The sequence below is a fragment of the Entelurus aequoreus genome, linkage group LG21, assembly GCF_033978785.1.
Source record: "Entelurus aequoreus isolate RoL-2023_Sb linkage group LG21, RoL_Eaeq_v1.1, whole genome shotgun sequence".
Taxonomy (NCBI): domain Eukaryota; kingdom Metazoa; phylum Chordata; class Actinopteri; order Syngnathiformes; family Syngnathidae; genus Entelurus; species Entelurus aequoreus.
In genome coordinates, this window is record NC_084751.1 from 27,157,124 (window position 1) to 27,177,935 (window position 20,812).

The 20,812-nt window shown below is 41.1% G+C and overlaps 1 protein-coding gene across 1 annotated transcript in view; it reads left to right on the top strand.

Annotated features, from left to right (window-relative positions):
• Positions 1-463: 463 nt before the first annotated feature.
• Positions 464-20,812, top strand: part of dym (dymeclin) — a 162,439-nt gene continuing 142,090 nt past the window's right edge. The window contains exon 1 of the mRNA XM_062031332.1: positions 464-696. The gene's annotated coding sequence lies outside the window, so the exon portion shown is untranslated. The remainder of the gene's footprint in view (positions 697-20,812) is intronic.

The following is a 20,812-nucleotide window of genomic DNA, read 5'->3' on the forward strand; positions in this document are numbered from 1 at the left end:
AAATACACGTTTATTTATACAAATTCTTGATTTATTTTTGTGTTACATTTTTATATTTATAAATGTTTGTATAGATTTTCAAATCTCAAAAATATATTTACAAATACGCGTTTATTTATACAAGTTGTTTATTTATTTGTATATCACATTTGTATTTGTATATTTATTAATATATGCATATGCATTAATATCATATTGATATATATAAATTGATGTGAGACAATTCTACTTTCATACCATAGGCTCACACAAGTTCCGTAAATAATCCAAATTTGAGCCAAATCTGTTTATTTTTAATTTTTTTTAATTTGTAATTTTATAAACCTTTATTTGTAATCTGCAACATTTACATACAATAAAGGAAATAATAATAAACAAAACAAGTACAAAAATCCAAATCTGTTTAGTCTGGTTTTGCCCTCTTCGCTCAACGTCATGACGCAAAGTGAATGCCTTATATGACGTAACCACGCACGGTGGCCCGCAACGTGGAAAACATGGTGGCCGGAAGTATGTAGAGTTAAAACTTCACTCTGAAATTCCTTTGCAATTAGAGCCGCTTGTGCTTTTTAAGATAGAAGCAGTAGTAAACGGACATAGATTTAACTGTCTTAAAAACCGAGTGGGGTTATTTCACCGCCCTACGCACAACGGAAGCCACGGAGGAGCGACGAGGGAGCATACTGTATATGACAGGTAAGCTAGGCGGTCAGCTGATTGGGGACAAGCGGCTAACGTTAGCTCTCATGTCAACAACTCCTCATTTGCAGTCGTATTTAAATGTATATCTTGATCCTCATTACACTGCAAACACTGCTTGTTGACAGTCACAATTACAGCGACATTAACCCGACTACATGCTCTAACCGGATAAACCAACCAGACGCCGTGCTATAGTTAAAATTAATGGCAAATCATGTATTTGTTAGTTACACGCTTGTTGGTTTAGAATACATCGTACGTTTCCAAATAGTGGATCTACGGCAACATCTAATGAAGTCAATGATATTGCTAGAATATTTGTTCACCATTTACTAATGGTTGTTTTCCTTGAAAGACGACAATAAAGTGTTTTTAGTAAGCCCTATAGTAACCACACCGGATTTCCACTGGAATGCGAAACGGCAGTGGAACGGCGTCGGTCTTCCCGTTTTTATTCAAGTTTTGATTGATTGAGACTTTTATTAGTAGATTGCACAGTACAGTACATATTCCGTACAATTGACCACTAAATGGTAACACCCGAATAAGTTTTTCAACTTGTTTAAGTCGGGGTCCACGTTAATCAATTCATGGTTCAAATATATACTATCAGCATAATACAGTCGTCACACAAGTTAATCATCAGAGTATATAAATTGAATTATCTACATTATTTACAATCCGGGGGGTGGGATGTGGAAGGGGTTGGGGCGGGGAGGTTAGATTTGGTTGATATCAGCACTTCAGTCATCAACAATTATATCATCTGAGAAATGGACATTGAAACAGTGTAGGTCTGACTTCGTAGGATATGTACAGCGAGCAGTGAACATAGTGAGCTCAGAAAGCATAAGAAAAAGTATATACATTTGATTATTTACAATCCGGGGAGGTGGGATGTGGTAGGGGGAGGATGTTAGTCTAGGGCAGGGGTCGGCAACCTTTACCACTCAAAGAGCCATTTTGTCAAGTTTCACAAATTAAAGATAAAAATGGGAGCCACAAACATTTTTTGTAAATTTAAAATGAATAAACACTGCATCCAAAGCTTAATTTGCTTTGTGCTATTTTAATCAAGGGGTCTCAGACACACACCCCGGCCCGCACCTTAATATGAAAATGTAATGTTATTGCGGCCCGTGAGTTTTGAATGAATGGCGCTTGACAGCGTCATTCTTGCCAACCCTCCCAATTTTTCCGGGAGACCCCTGGATTAAAGGGCGTGATGGCACTGCTTTTATCGCCCTCTACAGGCCGCTCCAACAGTGTACCTGCTCGGCCACATGTTGAATGCAGCTCTTACTTGCACACGTAAGTGACAGCAAGGCATACTTGTTCAACAGCCACACAGCTTACACTGACGGTAACCGTATAAAACAACTTTAACACTGTTACGTTACAAATATGCGCCACACTGTGAACCCACACCAAAAAAGAATAACACATTTCTGGAGAACATCCAGTGCGGATGTTCTCCAGAAATGTAACACAACATAAACACAACACAACAAATACCCAGAATCCCATGCAGCCCTAACTCTTCCGCTCAACCGACGCACGGAGGAGGAGGGGGGGGGTTGATGTGTGGGGGGGTTTGGTGGTAGCGGGGGTGTATAATGTAGACCGAAAGAGTTAGGGCTGCATGGGATTCTGGGTATTTGTTGTGTTGTGTTTATGTTGTGTTACAGTGCATATGTTCTCCAGAAATGTGTTTGTCATTCTTTTTTGGTGTGGGTTCACAGTGTGACGCATATTTGTAACGTAATAGTGTTAAAGTTGTTTTATACGTCCACCGTCAGTGTAAGCTGTGTGGCTGTTGAACAAGTATGCGTTGCTATCTCCTACGTGCGCAAGTAAAAGCAACATAAATCATGTGGCTGGTCTGGCACGTTATTTGTACAGGCTCTAGAGGTCAATTAATGTAGTGCCATTAGGGCACGCCTTTGATTTAGTAACCAGGGTAAAACTTGTAGAATTTTTGCCCTGGGAGATTTATAGGAGAGGCACTGAGATCCTTAAGTCTCCTGGGAAAATCGGGAGGGTCGGCTAGTACGCAGCTGAGCCGCATCAGAGTGGTCAAAGAGCCGCAGGTTGCCGACCCGTAGGTGTTCTTTTAGTGCGGTTTTGAAGGAGGATAGAGATGCACTTTCTTTTACACCTGTTGGGAGTGCAGTCCATATTGATGTGGCATAGAAGGAGAATGAGTTAAGACCTTTGTTAGATCGGAATCTGGGTTTAACGTGGTTTGTGGAGCTCCCCCTGGTGTTGTGGTTATGGCGGTCATTTACGTTATGGAAGTAGTTTGACATGTACTTGGGTATCAGGGAGGTGTAGCGAATTTTATAGACTAGGCTCAGTGCAAGTTGTTTTACTCTGTCCTCCACCCTGAGCCAGCCCACTTTGGAGAAGTGGGTAGGAGTGAGGTGTGATCTGGGCTGGAGGTCTAGATGTAACCTGACTAGCTTGTTCTGTCTAGATTTGAGGGTTTTGGAGGTGCTGGGGTACCAGGAGGTCAATGCGTCCCGGAAAAACGTCACCGCCATTCCAGCGCTAAATATATACGTAGTGCTTCTTTATTTGCCAGTTGCTGCAACAAATCTGTTCAATTGAGCTAAAATCTGCTTGTGTTGGACAGGAAGTAATGTACAAACACAAAATAGATTATCCGATTTATTTTCAAAACAAAATACTCAGTTTTCAAGGGGGAGGGAATTTGGCGCTTTTATATGTCCGAATGGACATGAAGTCAACTTGTCAAAGGTTTTCAGATGTAATTTCACCTTGTTGACACAAATGGATGACAACATGCTGATCCTGAAGGTCCAAAATCATATGCAGGCATATTCCAGGCAGCTATATTGGAGTATAGGGGAAGCCGGGAAAGCATTAATTTTTTTATTATTATTATAGCACATTTATTTGTTAGTTATTATTATTATTATTATTATTATTATTATTATTATTATTATTATTATTATTATTATATATTTGCTAGCTACACAAAGTGCTTGTTGGTTTAGAATACATTATACGTATCCAAATAGTGGATCTACGGCAAAATCTAATGAAGCTAATGATATCGCTAGAATATTTGTTCATCATTTAATCACTAATGGTTGTTTTCCTTGAAAGACGACTAATAGCATAAGTTGTCAGTCACTTCTTAATGGCTACTTGCAAGATTGGAGTGGAACTGTTAAATGTTTGCTTCAGGGTACCACAAAAGTGTTTTTGAAATGTCTTGCCCAATTCTTGCTAGTTGAGTTTAGACAATGAAGTGTTTTTAGTAAGCCCTATAGTAACCACACTTCTGTCTGTCCCCGGATTTCCACTGGAATGCGAAACAGCAGTGGAACGGCGTCGCCACGGCGGTGATCTTTCCGTTTTTATTCAGTCAATACATCTCGGAAAACATCACCGCCACTCCAGCGCTAAATATATACGTAGTGCTTCTTTATTTGCCAGTTTCTGCAACAAATCAGTTCAATTGAGCTAAAATTTGCTTGTGTTGGATAGGAAGTCATGTACAAACACAAAATAGACAATCCGATTTATTTTCGAAACAAAATACTCAGTTTTCAAGGTGGATCAAATTTGACGCTTTTATATGTCCGATTGGACATGAAGTAAACTTGTCAAAGGTTTTCAGATGTAATTTCACCTCGTTGACATAAATGGATGAGAACATGCTTATCCTGAAGGTCCAAAATCATATGCAGGCATATCCCAGGCAGCTATATTGGAGTATAGGGAAAGCCGGGAAAGCATTAATTTTTTAATTATTATTATAGCACATTTATTTGTTTGTTATTATTATATATTTGTTAGTTACACAAAGTCCTTGTTTGTTTATCATACATTGTACGTATCCAAATAGTGGATGTACGGCAAAATCTAATGAAGCCAATGATATAGCTCGAATATTTGTTTATCATTTACATAGTAATCCACCAATGGTTGTTTTCCTTGAAAGACAACTAATATAATAACTTGTCAGTCACTTCTTAATGGCCATTACCGCTACTTTCAGGATTGGAGTGGAACTGTTAAATGTTTGCTTCAGGGTACCACAAAAGTGTTTTTGAAATGTCTTGCCCACTTCCTGCAAGTTGAGTTTAGACAATGAAGTGTTTTTAGTAAGCCCTATAGTAACCACACTTCTGTCTGTCCCCTGAGTTGCACTGGAATGCGAAACGGCATCGCCACGGCATCGCCACGGCATCGCCACGGCATCGCCACGGCGGTGGTCTTTCCTATTTAATTCAAGTCAATGCATCCCGGAAAACATCCCCGCCATTCCATCGCCAAATACATACGTAGTGCTTCTTTATGTGCTGGTTGCTGCAACAAATCAGTTAAATTTGGCTAAAATCTGCTTGTGTTGTTGGACAGTATGCCAGCTGCACAGTGGCAGAGAGAAATGCACTTCAGAGAGTCGTAAAAACTGCCATGAAGATCACTGGCTGCTCCCTCCCCTCCCTAGATGAACTGTACAGTGCCAGGTGCCTCAAAAAGGCTCCAAACATCATAAGGGACCCCTCTCACCCCGGACATAAACTTTTTGAACTGCTGCCCTTGGGCAGGAGATACAGGACAATAAAATTCCGGACTAACAGGTTCAAGAACACTTTCTACCCGAGAGCAATAGTGTTGCTGAACACAAGGCATAAAATAGAAAGACTGTGCATGTGAGCTGTGTGCTTGGTATTTTTTGTTTTTTCATGTCTTTTTTTTATCTATTTATCTTAGTACCATGTTCTTATGTTTTTTATGTGTCATTATGAATTTGCACTAAATGAGTTTGCTTGCAATTTCGTTGTACAATAAAGATCTATTCTATTCTAAGTCATGAACAAACACAAAATAGGTTATCCGATTTATTTTCTAAACAAAATACTCAGTTTTCCAAGGCGGATCGAATTTGACCCTTTTATATGTCCGAATGGACATCAAGTCAACTTGTCAAAGGTTTTCAGATGTAATTTAGAATAGAATAGAATCGAAAGTACTTTATTGATCCCTGGGGAAAATTCAGCACCACAGTTCGCTCACAATTGACAATAAATACTATACAGCATTATTCACATGTGAATAATATAAATATATTATACATATATTCTACATTTAAGTGCAGTCAAGAAGGAGCATATGCATTATACAGTCTGATGGCTGTCTGTATGAAGGACCTCCTTTGTCGTTCCGTGTTGCAATTTGGGAGTCTGAGCCTTCCACTGAACGTGCTCATTCTCTCCGCCAGGTCCGAGTGTAGTGGGTGGGAGTTGTTGTCCATAATGGGTAGGAGCTTTGCTAGACTTTTCCTCTCTGACACCACCGCCAGAGAGTCTAGCTCCACTCCCACCACGTTACTGGCCTTCTTTACCAGCTTGTCCAGCCTGTTTGCGTCCCTCGCTCTCAGTCCGCTGCGCCAGCAGGCCACGGCGTACAGTTGACACAAATGCATGAGAACATGCTGATCCTGGAGGTCCTAAATCATATGCAGACATATCCCAGGCAGCTATATTGGAGTATAGGGGCCTGTGTCAATCACAAGCTGATTACATGATGATTACAGCCGGATTCGCGAGATCTCGTAGAGGTCTGTGCTATGTCGCTGCATGACAGAGCCGCAACAGGGGGACTGCCGGACTGCGGACGGCGGGATCGCAAGGGAGACCTGCCTCACTATTTGAGAAGAACTGCATTAAGCAGTGGACAAGAGGATGCACATGTCAGCAACACCAGCATCACTATGTGAGCTACAGTGCTACGGTTAGAGTGTCCGCCCTGAGATTGGTAGGTCGTGAGTTCAAACCCCGGGCGAGTCATACCAAAGACTATAGAAATGGGACCGATTACCTCCCTGTTTGGCACTCAGCATCAAGGGTTGGAATTGGGGGTTATATAACCAAAAATGATTCCCGAGTGCAGCCACCGCTGCTGCTCACTGCTCCCCTCACCTCCCAGGGGGTCGAACAAGGGGAGGGGTCAAATGCAGAGAGTAATTTCACCACACTTGGTGTGTGTGTGACTATCAGTGGTACTTTAACTTTTTAAAATTATTGTGACAAACACAGCACTGCCACTATGATTTTGTAAGTGCTACAAAGAAGAAAACTGCTGTGTTGTTCTTAGATCTGTCAAAGGCTTTTGACATGTTTGAACACTTTCTTGTCTCAGAGATGAAAGAGTATTGGAATCTCTTCCAAAGTAGTAGGGTAAATATTTGAGTGGTACACAGCACTTTGAATTGCCTTATATACGAATTCAACTTGCCTTGCCTGGTAGAACACAAAAGGTTTAGGTTGATGGTGTGTGTTCAAGCTTGTTATCTATTCCAGGGGTGTCAAATTCATCTTAGCTCACATGGAGAAACATCTATTCCCAAGTGGGCCGGACTGGTAAAATCTTGGCATAATAATTTAAAATAAAGACAACTTCAGATTGTTTTCTTTGTTAAAACATAGACCAAGCACATTCTGAAAATGTACAAATCATAATGTTTTTTTTTTACACTCATGTTGCGCTTAATAATATTCTATCTTCATTTGTCGTTATTCATACTTTCTGAATAGATGATATGATAATGTTCATCAGTCAAATAAGTGTAATTCAGTCAGGCAGAGTTTTTAAATGCTTTCATTGTTGTTAATTTCTAATCTATCAAAAGATGAAATAAATATCAAAATCAAATTACAGAATGTTAATGCAAGTTCCTAATTTTGCTCGACTGACATCACGTGGTTTATTCTGTACATTTGTAGCATCATCTACTACATCCATCCATCCAGTTTCTACCGCTTGTCCCTCTTGGGGTCGCTGGGGTGGCTGGAGCCTATCCCATCTGAATTCGGGCGGAAGGCGGGGTACACCCTAGACAAGTTGTCATCCACAGTAAAACTTGTGAATTTAGACTCATTTCATTAATCAAACAACTTAAAAGGGTATAGCCTACATATTATTTCAGCATATTTATGTGCGCCCAGAAAATGAGTCCCCCTTGCAGTCATAATCTGACAAAATGTACAGATTATCAAAAACATTAATTTTGGTAGAAATGGCACAGGTTACATTACCAACATCATCTTTGACAATCAAGACATGAACATAACAATCCACATTTTGTATATTATCTCTAATAAGAAGCTTAAAGGCCTACTGAAATGAATTTTTTTTATTTAAACGGGGATAGCAGTTCCATTCTATGTGTCATACTTGATCATTTCGTGATATTGCCATATTTTTGCTGAAAGGATTTAGTAGAGAACATCGACGTTAAAGTTCGCAACTTTTGGTCGCTGTACCGGAAGTAGCGTGACGTCACAGGTTGAACGGCTCCTCACATTTTCCCATTGTTTACAACAGCAGCGAGAGCGATTCGGACCGAAAAAGCGACGATTACCCCATTAATTTGAGCGAGGATGAAAGATTCGTGGATGTGGAACGTGAGAGTGAAGGACTAGAGTGCAGTGCAGGACGTATCTTTTTTCGCTCTGACCGTAACTTAGGTACAAGGGCTCATTGGATTCCACACTTTCTCCTTTTTCTATTGTGGATCACGGATTTGTATTTTAAACCACCTCGGATACTATATCCTCTTGAAAATGAGAGTCGAGAACGCAAAATGGACATTCACAGTGACTTTTATCTCCACGACAATACATCGGTGAAGCACTTTAGCTACGGAGCTAATGTGATAGCATCGTGCTTAAATGCAGATAGAAACAAAAGAAATAAGCCCCTGACTGGAAGGATAGACAGAAGATCAACAATACTACCAAACTCTGGACCTGTAACCACACGGTTAATGCTGTACCGCCGGACGAAGCCTAGCAATGCTGTTGCTAACGACGCCATTGAAGCTAACTTAGCTACGGGACCTCGACAGAGCTATGCTAAAAACATTAGCTCTCCACCTACGCCAGCCCTCATCTGCTCATCAACACCCGTGCTCACCTGCGTTCCAGCGATTGACGGCGCGACGAAGGACTTCACCCGATCATCGATGCGGTCGGCGGCTAGCGTCGGATAGCGCGTTTGTTATCCAAATCAAAGTCCTCCTGGTTGTGTTGCTGCAGCCATCCGCTAATACACCGATCCCACCTACAGCTTTCTTCTTTGCAGTCTCCATTGTTCATTAAACAAATTGCAAAAGATTCACCAACACAGATGTCCGGAATACTGTGGAATTTTGCAAAGAAAACAGAGCTGTTTGTATTGGGATACAATGTGTCCGAATACTTCCGCTTCAACCATTGACGTCACGCGCAAACGTCATCATACCTAGACGTTTTCAACCAGAAGTTTCCCGGGAAATTTAAAATTGCACTTTATAAGTTAACTCGGCCGTATTGGCATGTGTTGCAATGTTAAGATTTCATCATTGATATATAAACTATCAGACTGCGTGGTCAGTAGTAGTGGGTTTCAGTAGGCCTTTAAAGTACATAGTGTCCAAACACGGAAGTGTTGACACGGCACATAGCTCCACCCCCTCTGAAGTCATTCGTGCTCTGGTGGCAGGGTATACAAATAATTGCTATTGCAACATCCAGTGGACACATTGAGAACAGCAGTTTGTTAGCTCATTTTTATACTTGGCAAACTCATGACGCGGGCCGGATCCGTATGTTTGACACCACTGGTCTATTCAAAACAGTGTCCCCCAGTGGTCCATACTGGCTACCAGTGTATTTACTTTTCACATGAATGTCTTGTGTCATATTGTAATTGATGCAAAATTTCTTTTTTTTCCCATGAGAGACAATGACGGCTTTGGAAAAAATTAACCTTATCTTTTTTTTATCCTGAATATAAGGAGGATGAGCCACAATTAGGGATGTCCGATAATGGCTTTTTGCCGATATCCGATATTCCGATATTGTCCAACTCTTAATTACCAATACCGATATCAACCGATAACGATATCAACCGATACCGATATATACAGTCGTGGAATTAACACATTAGTATGCCTAATTTGGACAACCAAGTATGGTGAAGATAATGTCCTTTTAAAAAAAATTAATAAAATAAAATAAATAAATTAAAAACATTTTCTTGAATAAAAAAGAAAGTAAAACAATATAAAAACAGTTACATAGAAACTAGTAATTAATGAAAATGAGTAAAATTAACTGTTAAAGGTCAGTACTATAGTGGACCAGCAGCACGCACAATCATGTGTGCTTACGGACTGAATCCCTTGCAGACTGTATTGATATATATTGATATATAATGTAGGAACCAGAATGTTAATAACAGAAAGAAACAACCCTTTTGTGTGAATGAGTGTAAATGGGGGAGGGAGGTTTTTTGGGTTGGTGTACTAATTGTAAGTGTATCTTGTGTTTTTTATGATGATTTAATAAAAAAAAACCCAAAAAAAAAACCGATACCGATAATAAAAAACCCGATACCGATAATTTCCGATATTACATTTTAAAACATTTATCGGCAGGCCGATATTATCGGACATCTCTAGCCACAAGTTTTAGAAGCTGAGTGATAAGCAAATCCAGAAAGTAGCATTATTCCTAAGTGCTAAACAAGAAATACAAACTCTAAACATAATAAAGTAATCTCTTACTGTACAATATCTGCTCTCACTCAGATGTCGACTGATGGGATATTTGCAGTGGGTCCGGGTTAGGTTTTGCCCCATCCCTCACTTAAAGCATGAGTGAAGAATGCACTACCGACCTGATAAGTTCGAAAGAAAATGAGATGTTACAGTATTATCTGCTCACAGTTGCTACCTGTTTTTTTTTTTTTAGCACATCGCAGCTAGTCCTGCATAGTCCCACTCCTTAATGATTCAGTCACACACAGGATTCTCACATGAATGAGGCAAAAATACAACCCTACCGACTGTATTCTTCCTGTTTAGATGAAGAATTAATCACTATCTTTACATAGGTCAGTGGTTCTGAATTTTGTTGGAGGTACCGAACCCCACCAGTTTCATATGTGCATTCACCGAACCCTTCTTTAGTGAAAAATAAACTTTTTTTTTTTTTCAAATTCAAGACAAAGTTATGTTTTTTTTTTACTGGTGCACAAAATGAACCGTGCATGAACATCACCTTGTTCATAGAACAAAACCAACACAGTGCATGCAATCACAACAAATTACACACCTGCAAATCAGTGTGACTTTTGCATTTTCCATATCCATAATGCACCGATAGGGAGAAGTTTGTATTTACTAGAGTCGGGTGTGTCTTGACCTTCGCGGCAGAGGCTCCGCCGAACCCCTGAGGCCGACTCACCGAACCCCTAAGGTTCGATCGAACCCAGGTTAAGAACCACTGACATAGGTTAAAAAACAAAAAAGTGGGCGCAAACAAGCTTCTTTTTGTGTCTCTTGTGATCTACGGTTATAAGTTGAATGTCAAAGCTGACCAACTTCTCGGTTTATGGCAACCTTCTAGTATACAAGTGAGAGACATGATCTATATAATTAACTTTTACCAAGTTAGAGGCGGTGCAGCAGCTCACCGGCTCAGTATGTCAGTAGCTGCTTAAAGGCCTACTGAAATGAATTTTTTAAATTTAAACGGGGATAGCAGATCTATTCTATGTGTCATACTTGATCATTTCGCGATATTGCCATATTTTTGCTGAAAGGATTTAGTATAGAACAACGACGATAAAGATTGCAACTTTTGGTATCTGATAAAAAAAGGCTTGCCCCTACCGGAAGTAGCGTGACGTAGTCAGTTGAACATATACGCAAAGTTCCCTATTGTTTACAATGATGGCCGCATGAAGTGAGAGATTCGGACCGAGAAAGCGACAATTTCCCCATTAATTTGAGCGAGGATGAAAGATTTGTGGATGAGTAAAGTGCAAGTGAAGGACTAGTCGGGAGTTGAAGCTATTCAGATAGGGAAGATGCTGTGAGAGCCGGGGGTGACCTGATATTCAGCTGGGAATGACTACAACAGTAAATAAACACAAGACATATATATACTCTATTAGCCACAACACAACCAGGCTTATATTTAATATGCCACAAATTAATCCTGCATAAAAACACCTGCGTGTTTGTTACGCTAGCTCCTAGCTCCTCTGCTAGCTCCTAGCTCCATAGAACACGCCAATACAATTCAAACACCTGATCAACACACACAATCACTCAGCCCAAAAGACCGTTCACCTAACCCAAGGTTCATAAAGCTTATATATTTTTAAAAAGTTATGTACGTGACGCGCACATACGGTCAAGCTATCAAATGTTTAGCAGCCAAGGCTGCATACTCACGGTACCTGATATTCAGCTGGGAATGACTACAACAGTAAATAAACACAAGACATATATATACTCTATTAGCCACAACACAACCAGGCTTATATTTAATATGCCACAAATTAATCCTGCATAAAAACACCTGCGTGTTTGTTACGCTAGCTCCTAGCTCCTCTGCTAGCTCCTAGCTCCATAGAACACGCCAATACAATTCAAACACCTGATCAACACACACAATCACTCAGCCCAAAAGACCGTTCACCTAACCCAAGTTTCATAAAGCTTATATATTTTAAAAAAGTTACGTACATACGCAAAAAAAAGTTGCGCACATACGGTCAAGCGATCAAATGTTTAGAAGCCAAAGCTGCATACTCACAGTAGCACGTCTGCGTCTTTGTCATCCAAATCAAAGTAATCTTGGTAAGAGTCTGTGTTGTCCCAGTTCTCTACAGGCGTCTGTGTATCGAAGTCAAAAGTCCTCCTGGTTAGAGTCTCTGTTATCCGAGTTCTTCCATTTTGACTGCATCTTTCGGGAATGTAAACAAAGAAGCGCCGGCTGTGTACTGTTGTTGCTGACTACGTTCGAAAAATACGTCCATTTCGCACCGACAACTTTCTTCTTTGCTTGCTCAGCTTCCTTCTCCATAATGCAATGAACATGATTGCAACAGATTCACGAACACAGATGTCCAGAATACTGTGGAATTATGAAATGAAAACAGAGCTTTTTCGTATTTGCTTCAATGTGGAAGGCATACCCGTGTTCGCCGGGCTACGTCACGCGCATACGTCATCCTCAAAGGCGTTTCGAACCGGAAGTTTAGCGGCAAATTTAAAATGTCACTTTATAAGTTAACCCGGCCGTATTGGCATGTGTTATAATGTTAAGATTTCATCATTGATATATAAACTATCAGACTGCGTGGTCGGTAGTAGTGGGTTTCAGTAGGCCTTTAACCTAGTTAGCTCTCTGTGATCACCGCGCCGCTAAAAGTAGTTCCTCTGCGTTAGCGTTTATAATAACAACATTGCTAATATTTGGTTAAAATTCAGGTCACGAGATGTAAATGGAGTATTATTGGCATGTTTTTGGATATTTTAGGCGGCTTTACGGACGCAACAGATTACTCCTATTAGCTTCATTGTTAGCCACTCCTTGTACTTGCCATATATTACAAATTACAATGCATACAAAAAGAAAAATGTGTTGTTGTCTCATATAGGGATTTTAAATGATAGGGTGGGGTCCGTGCCCGTGTGGCCCGACCTTGCGCTGTGGGGTCTCTGTTGGCGACTTGATGTGGTGGCGGCGCGGCGCCCGTGTCTGGTCTGGATGCTGTGTCTCGGTTGTTTGGGCGGTGGTGTGTTTGTGCGGGTTTGGGTTGGGGTGGTGGGGTCTTTTGGTGGGGGGGGGTGTTGGTGTCTCTTGTTTGCGTGTTGGCGTTTGGGCTTGCTGGCGCTGGCTGGTCTCCGTGATCCTGTTGGCGTGTGGTTGCCGGTCGCGTTTTTTTTTTTATCGCTTTGATTTCATTGGGTGGTGCTGGCTGTCTGGGGGTGTTGTGGCTGCTGTTTCTGCTGCCGTTTGTTTGTGGTGTGGGCGCCCGTGGCTGCTGGGTCTGGTGCAGGGGGGTGGCTGATGTTGTGACTGGTGGCAGCGCGCGCGCGCATGGTGGTTGTCGGGGCTGACAAACTGTGTATATGTAGGTATGTATGTATATATATGTGTGTATGTGTATGTGTGTACATGTGTATGTTTATGTATATAGATATGTATGTATATTTCTGGGGGTACGTTTTGGGCCTTCCTGTCGGGTGGGGGTCGGCGCCTCAGGCTACTGCATCCGGACTGCGTGTCTGGAGCTCCTGGGTCCTAGCGTCCATCCCTTCCGGGTGCCCGTCTTGGTTGGGGCCTGCTGGGTCTGTTCCCTGCGTGTACTGTGGTAGTTTGGTGCTGCAGGGTATTCCGAGGTGCTGCGAGTCGGCCAGTTGTTGGGGTAGCGACCTTGTGTGTCAGCATGTCTGTGATCTTCTTTTAATTCTTTTTTTAAATTAAAAAAAAAAAAAAAAATTATTTATTTATTCTTATTTTTTAATGTATTTTATTAATATTATTATTATTATTATTATTTATTTATTTATTTATTTCCCCCTACCTCAGGGGGGGACTCGGCGGGGCGGTTGCTGGTTGTTCCATCTCCATCGTTGGGGTCCCTGCGGGTGGGGTGGGTGGTTCCCGTGGCCCCGTGCTGGGTGGTCCTGTGGCGGCCGGCTTGGGTGGGGTGGCCGTGGGCTGGCCTCGCCGGGCTCTCCGGGGGTTGGGGGGGGCTCGTGGGGGCCCGGTTGCCGGTGGGGCGGGGGCGGTCTTCCCGTCCGCTTGCGGGGGGTCTCCGGGCCCCTCGGGCGGGGCGTCCCGCCTTTCTGTCCGTGTGGGGTGTGGTCTCTCGCTGGATTGGGGTCTGGCTACCCCCTGCTTTTCTCGTGCCTTGTCCTCTGCCGGGTGCGTCTGTCTGCGGCCTGCTGCTGGCCCTTGTGGGCGGCGCGGTGGGCCAGGCTCTGGGGTTCCTGTCGCTGTCTGGCTTGGCTGCGTGGGGGCGGTGGTCCCTGGTTCCCTGGGCACCACACCTACTGTTTATGGGATGGGCTCTCGGGGGGGCTGGGGCCGTACTCTGGCTCCCGCACACACTGGGAGTCAAATGTATTGTACATGCAAATTCACATATACTCACATACATACATACACACATACATAGGTACCTACGCTCCCACATACATATACAAATACAGTACATATTTACACACTCAAAGTTCGTACATCCACACGCACACTCATTATACAAACATACTGTATACACATACTGTACATATACATTCACTGTAAAAACATACATATACACATACTGTACATATACATTCACTGTACAAACACACACATACATATACTGTACATATACATTCACTGTACAAACACACATATACACATACATTCACTGTACAAGCACACATATACACATACTGTACATATACAAGTACATATGCACACACACGCTCATGCACATAATCACGTTTCATCAAACATATATTAACGTTGTTGCCCTAGAGTAAACTGGGTATAACACATGGCACACTGACAAAGCTTAACCTATTGTTACTGTAACAATCTACAAGGTTAATGTAGGTTGCTTCTCTTTCTTCCCCTCCATTTTTCTGCATTCTTTCGTATCTCAAGTTATCATTACATATTTGTATTGTTGCATTTGAACAATTGTATTGTTGATAATAAAGGTAAAGTGTTGGTATTGTTTATTATCAATAGCACTATTTCTATTGGTATTCATATTGCTCCATTTTTAGTGTAATAATGCTCGTTATCATTTCTGTATTATTTTTTATTTTCGCTAACTGCTTATTTGCTATTACTTTCACCATCATATTTTTACATGTCGTATTTGCTGATGTTGCTCTGTTGTTGTTGTGTTTGCTGTTGTTGTTTTTGTCTCTCTGTCTAATCCCCCTCTTGTTCCCACAATTCCCCCCTATGTCTTCCTTTTTTTCTCTTTCTATCCCCTCCTGCTCCGGCCCGGCTGCACCAAATGATAATATAAATACATTTAATAAAGTCAAAATACAAATAAGGCAACAAGAGAAGTATCCTACACTTCTCTTTTGTAAAGTAAATCTGAACAGCCGATATGGGCATCTACATCAACTATACGATTTGCCTGAGAAGCTAGGCAGGACATAAAAAAAAAAAAAAAAAAAAAAAAAAATGATAGGCAAAATTCCAAAAAAGTGCATTTCTTCTAGAAGACTTTTACTCAATTCTGACAGAACTAAAGTTATGTCCTTTTCAAAATCAAGGAAGAAACACACACACACACACCAGGGTTTCCCACACTTTCATTTATTTGTGGCGGCCCACCACGAAAGAATTACGTCCGCCACAAATAAAAAATAAAAAATATATATATATATATATATATTTTTTTTGTCCTCTTCAGCTTCTCAGGCAAATCATATAGTTGATGTAGATGCCCATATCGGCTGTTCAGATTTACTTTACAAAAGAGAAGTGTAGGATACTTCTCTTGTTGCCTTATTTGTATTTGACTTTAATAAATGTATTTATATTAGATACACAACATGTGTATATAACAAAGGGTGCAAAGTCTGCAGGCAGTAGGAAACACATGGTTAAGTGTAGGGAGTAAAACTGATGGCAGTCTAAAGTTCAAGATTTTTGGAGCTCTTCGTTCAGTGGATCAAATGTTTGATGAAGCTCTGTGTCTATCTACCACCACTACAGTTTTCTGTTTATTTGTTACTGACTGTGGCAGGACACCTCTGCCTCTGTTTCACTTTATGTTGCTGGTAAATAATATGGTTGTAGTAGTAGGCTAAAGTTAAATTATTTAATATGCACTAAATAAAGGGGCAGAGCTTTGAGACATTTTAGCTTTTATATTTTATAAGATATATTTTTTTAAGAACCACAGTTAATAAATATATTTCAGTGAATAACTTATTGTTCAAATCTGTATATAAATATGTACATAAAGTGTTGTAATTATATCGTAAAATGAATGGATGGATGGATGGATGTTTAAAACAAAACTGTTATTATTAATTAGTAAGTATACATTTTTTTAGCCTTTTTAGAGAAAATCAAATCATTGTAGTAAATTATGCAAATTACTTGATGATGTCATGGTGACCACGCCCATAACCACGCCAATAGCCACGCCCCCACCGCCACAGGTATCTTGGCAGTTTATGGGAAACACACACACACACACACACACACACACACACACACACACACACACACACACACACACACACACACACACACACACACAGGATGTCTGTCAGACTGTTTACAAAATCAGAAAGTGATTGAATGAGTTTCTGTGTACAGATATCTGAGATTGTATCTCGAGGAAAACTTGTCCTTTAAACACCACAGTATTAAGTGTCTTACAAATCTGTGTTTCTTTTATAGAAACAAGGGTTGTTTCTCTTTTAGTGCAAGAAAAGGCTTAAACAGGCAACATTTTTATCGGTTCTGGACTATGGTGACATTTTGTACATGCATGCACATCTCTCCTCTAAAAATGGTCTTAAAATTCAAACAATCCCATGCTCTGTCATGCAGCATTAAGATAACTCAGGGTTTTGTCCTCACTACTGTAGCTTATTGGAGAGTGTGGGTTGGCCTTCTCTGCACAATCGTAGGTTGGAACACTGGTATGGTTTTCTTTATAAGGCCATTTTGTATGACTTGTGTTCTTGCCTCAGTCCTTCTCAAACAGTGGGGCGTGCGACTTCGGGGAATATGCTTTTTTTTGCCTTACCAGAATATGATGAAGCATATGTAGCACTTGGCTTGACTGTAATCACGGTCGGAGATGAGGAATGACCGGTGTGTTGTTTTCTTTATTGTTAATAAGCTTACAATGTTATGCAGAGGTATAGTTATAGCAATTTTATAGACAAATTATACTATTTATAGTTACGATTGAGCGTGGGGGGGCGCAAAATATTTTTTCCTCCTCGGGGGGCGCAACAAAAAATATTTGAGAAGCACTGTCTTACTTACAGGAGACTTATGATGATCCTAATCTACATTTAAGACACTTGCTTGTGGTCTAGACCAGGGGTCGGCAACCCGCGGCTCCGGAGCCGCATGCGGCTCTTTGACCACTCAGATGCGGCTCAGCTACATACTTGGCGACCCCCCCGATTTTCCCAGGAGACTTATGGATCTCAGTGTCTCTCATAGATTACTCCCAGGGAAAAAATAATCCTATTTAGACTATACATACTAGATAAAGGGCGTGCCCTAATTGCACTGCAGTAATTGTCCTCTATAGCATTTACATACAGCGTGCCAGTCCAGCCGTATGTTGCATGTTGTTATTAATCGCACACACAGGAGACAGCAAAGCATACTTACTCATCAGCCACACAGCTTACACTGACGGTAGCCGTATCAAACAACTTTAACATTGTTACGTTACAAATATGCGCCACACTGTGAACCCACACCAAAAAAGAATGAAAAACACATTTCTGGAGAACATCTGCACTGTAACACAACATAAACACAACACAACCATTACCCAGAATCCCATGCAGTCCTAACTCTTCCCGTCTAGATTATACACCCCGCTACCACAACCCCCCCACACATCAACCCCCCCCCCCCCCTCTCCTTGCGTTGGTTGAGCGGAAGAGTTAGTGCTGCATGGGATTCTGGGTATTGGTACCGTCAGTGTAAGATGTGTATTGGTACCGTCAGTGTAAGATGTGTATTGGTACCGTCAGTGTCAGATGTGTATTGGCACCGTCAGTGTCAGATGTGTATTGGCACCGTCAGTGTAAGATGTGTATTGGTACCGTCAGTGTAAGATGTGTGGTTGCTGACCTAGTACGGAAGAGTTAGTGCTGCATGGGATTCTGGGTATTGACACCGTCAGTGTAAGATGTGTGGTTGCTGAGGTAGTACGCCTTGCTGTCACTTACGTGTGGTCAAGCAGGTACACTGTTAGGGCAGACTGTAGAGGGCGGTGTCATCACGCTCTGATATTCGGGAGTCTCCCGGGGAAAAATGAGAGGATTGGCAAGTATGACGCTATCAAGCGCCATTCATTCAAAACTCGCGGGCTGCACTAACATCAAATGTCCACATTAAAGTGCGTGCCGGTGCGTGTGTCGGAGACCCCTGGTTAACATAGCACAAAGCATTTAAGCTCTGTATGCAGTGTTTTTCATTTTAAATTGTAAATTTTTTTTTGTGGCTCCCATCACTTTCTTTAATTTGTGAAACTTGCCAAAATGGCTCTTTGAGTGGTAAAGGTTGCCGACCCCTGGTCTAGACATACTTGCCAACCTTAATCCCTCCGAATTCTGGAGATGGGGGGGAGGTGTTGGTGGCAGGGTTGGGGGGGCGGGGTTGAGGTGCAGGCAGCATACCCCTTCCCCTTCGAGCTGTCCTGGATGAAATCTGGAGATGATTGATTGATAGGGTCTGGGGTTTATTTTAAGATATGCAGCAAAGTGTTTGTTTTGATTGTATTTTTTAATATAACACTCTGCCTCGTGAAGTTAGGGCTGGGTGATTATATGATCGTAATCGTTGATCGCGATTAATTTGAGTACGATCACGGTGATCAAACATGGCGGATGTGTCTGTTAGAAGTTACCACAGTAGTAAACAGTAGGGAAGCAACGATGCGTGGTATAATCCTGCACGGAAAAATGTACTAAAACATGTACTAAAAACTCTGCAGACAGATATATTGTTATTTTTGTTTGTGGATAAAAAAAAAAAATGTTGTTCCTTAAATAATCATTAAACTTGTTTTATGTGTTGATACTAGAGATGTCTGATAATGGCTTTTTTGCCGATATTCCGATATTGTCCAACTCTTAATTACTGATTCTGATATCAACCTCAACCGATACCGATAAATACAGTAGTGGAATTAACACATTATTATGCCTAATTTTGTTGTGATGCCCCGCTGGATGCATTAAACAATGTAACTTTACCATGAATTGATTAACGTGGACCCCGACTTAACAAGTTGAAAAACTTATTCGGGGGTTACCATTTAGTGGTCAATTGTATGGAATATGTACTGTACTGTGCAGTGGGGTTGAGGTGGGCGGGGTTTGGTGGTAGCGGCAGGTGTATATTGTAGTGTCCCGGAAGAGTTAGTGCTGCAAGGGGTTCTGGGTATTTGTTCTGTTTTGTTTATGTTGTGTTACGGTGCGGATGTTCTCCCGAAATGTGTTTGTCATTCTTGTTTGGTGTGGGTTCACAGTGTGGCGCATATTTGTAACAGTGTTAAAGTTGTTTATACGGCCACCCTCAGTGTGACCTGTATGGCTGTTGATCAAGTATGCCTTGCATTCACTTATGTGTGTGTAAAAGCCGCATATATTATGTGATTGGGCCGGCACGCTGTTTGTATGGAGGAAAAGCGGACGTGAGAGGACGCTAAAGGCAGTGCCTTTAATGCACGCCCCCAATAATGTTGTTCGGGTGGAAATCGGGAGAATGGTTGCCCCGCGAGATTTTCGGGAGGGCCACTGAAATTCGGGAATCTCTCGGGAAAATCGGGAGGTTGAAACCAATACCGATAATTTCCGATATTACATTTTAAAGCATTTATCGGCCGATATTATCGGACATCTCTAGTTGATACACATTATTTTACGGTAGTTCAAATTCAAACTGCACTTTAATGTATTTTCATTCAATATAAAATATAGAAATCTCCAGAATCTGGGGCACCACTTGTTTACCAAAGCACTAGTGAGAAGCAATGATGTATACAAGTAATTAAAGAGTACAAATAATAATTTACTATTTGAAAGTGTTGTTTAGTAAGTGTTAACTTTAAATAAAAGTCTTATAGTGTTCACTACACCAATTATACTTTGTTTACTGCAGAATTTTTGTGATGACAAGCAAAAAAACAAAATAACTTTGATAGGCCAAAAAGTTGTTCTCTTTACCCCCACAAAACGTCCCGAAAAAGAAGCAGAACCGTGGCCCTAGAACCAGGAACGGACCGCAGCGTGGGTTACCTGTACTGTTGCACCTCTAGTAAGCACAATTTTATATATATATATATATATATATATATATATATATATATATATATATATATATATATATATATATATATATATATATATTAACTAAATGACAGTTGTCAGCTGTTAGCATATAATATTACCTCAATCAAACATGGTGGAAATGTCTGTTACAAGATACTGCTGTAGTAAACAGTAGGGATGTGGTACTCGCTATAATCCTGCACGGGACAATCCACTTTAATTTAAAAAAAA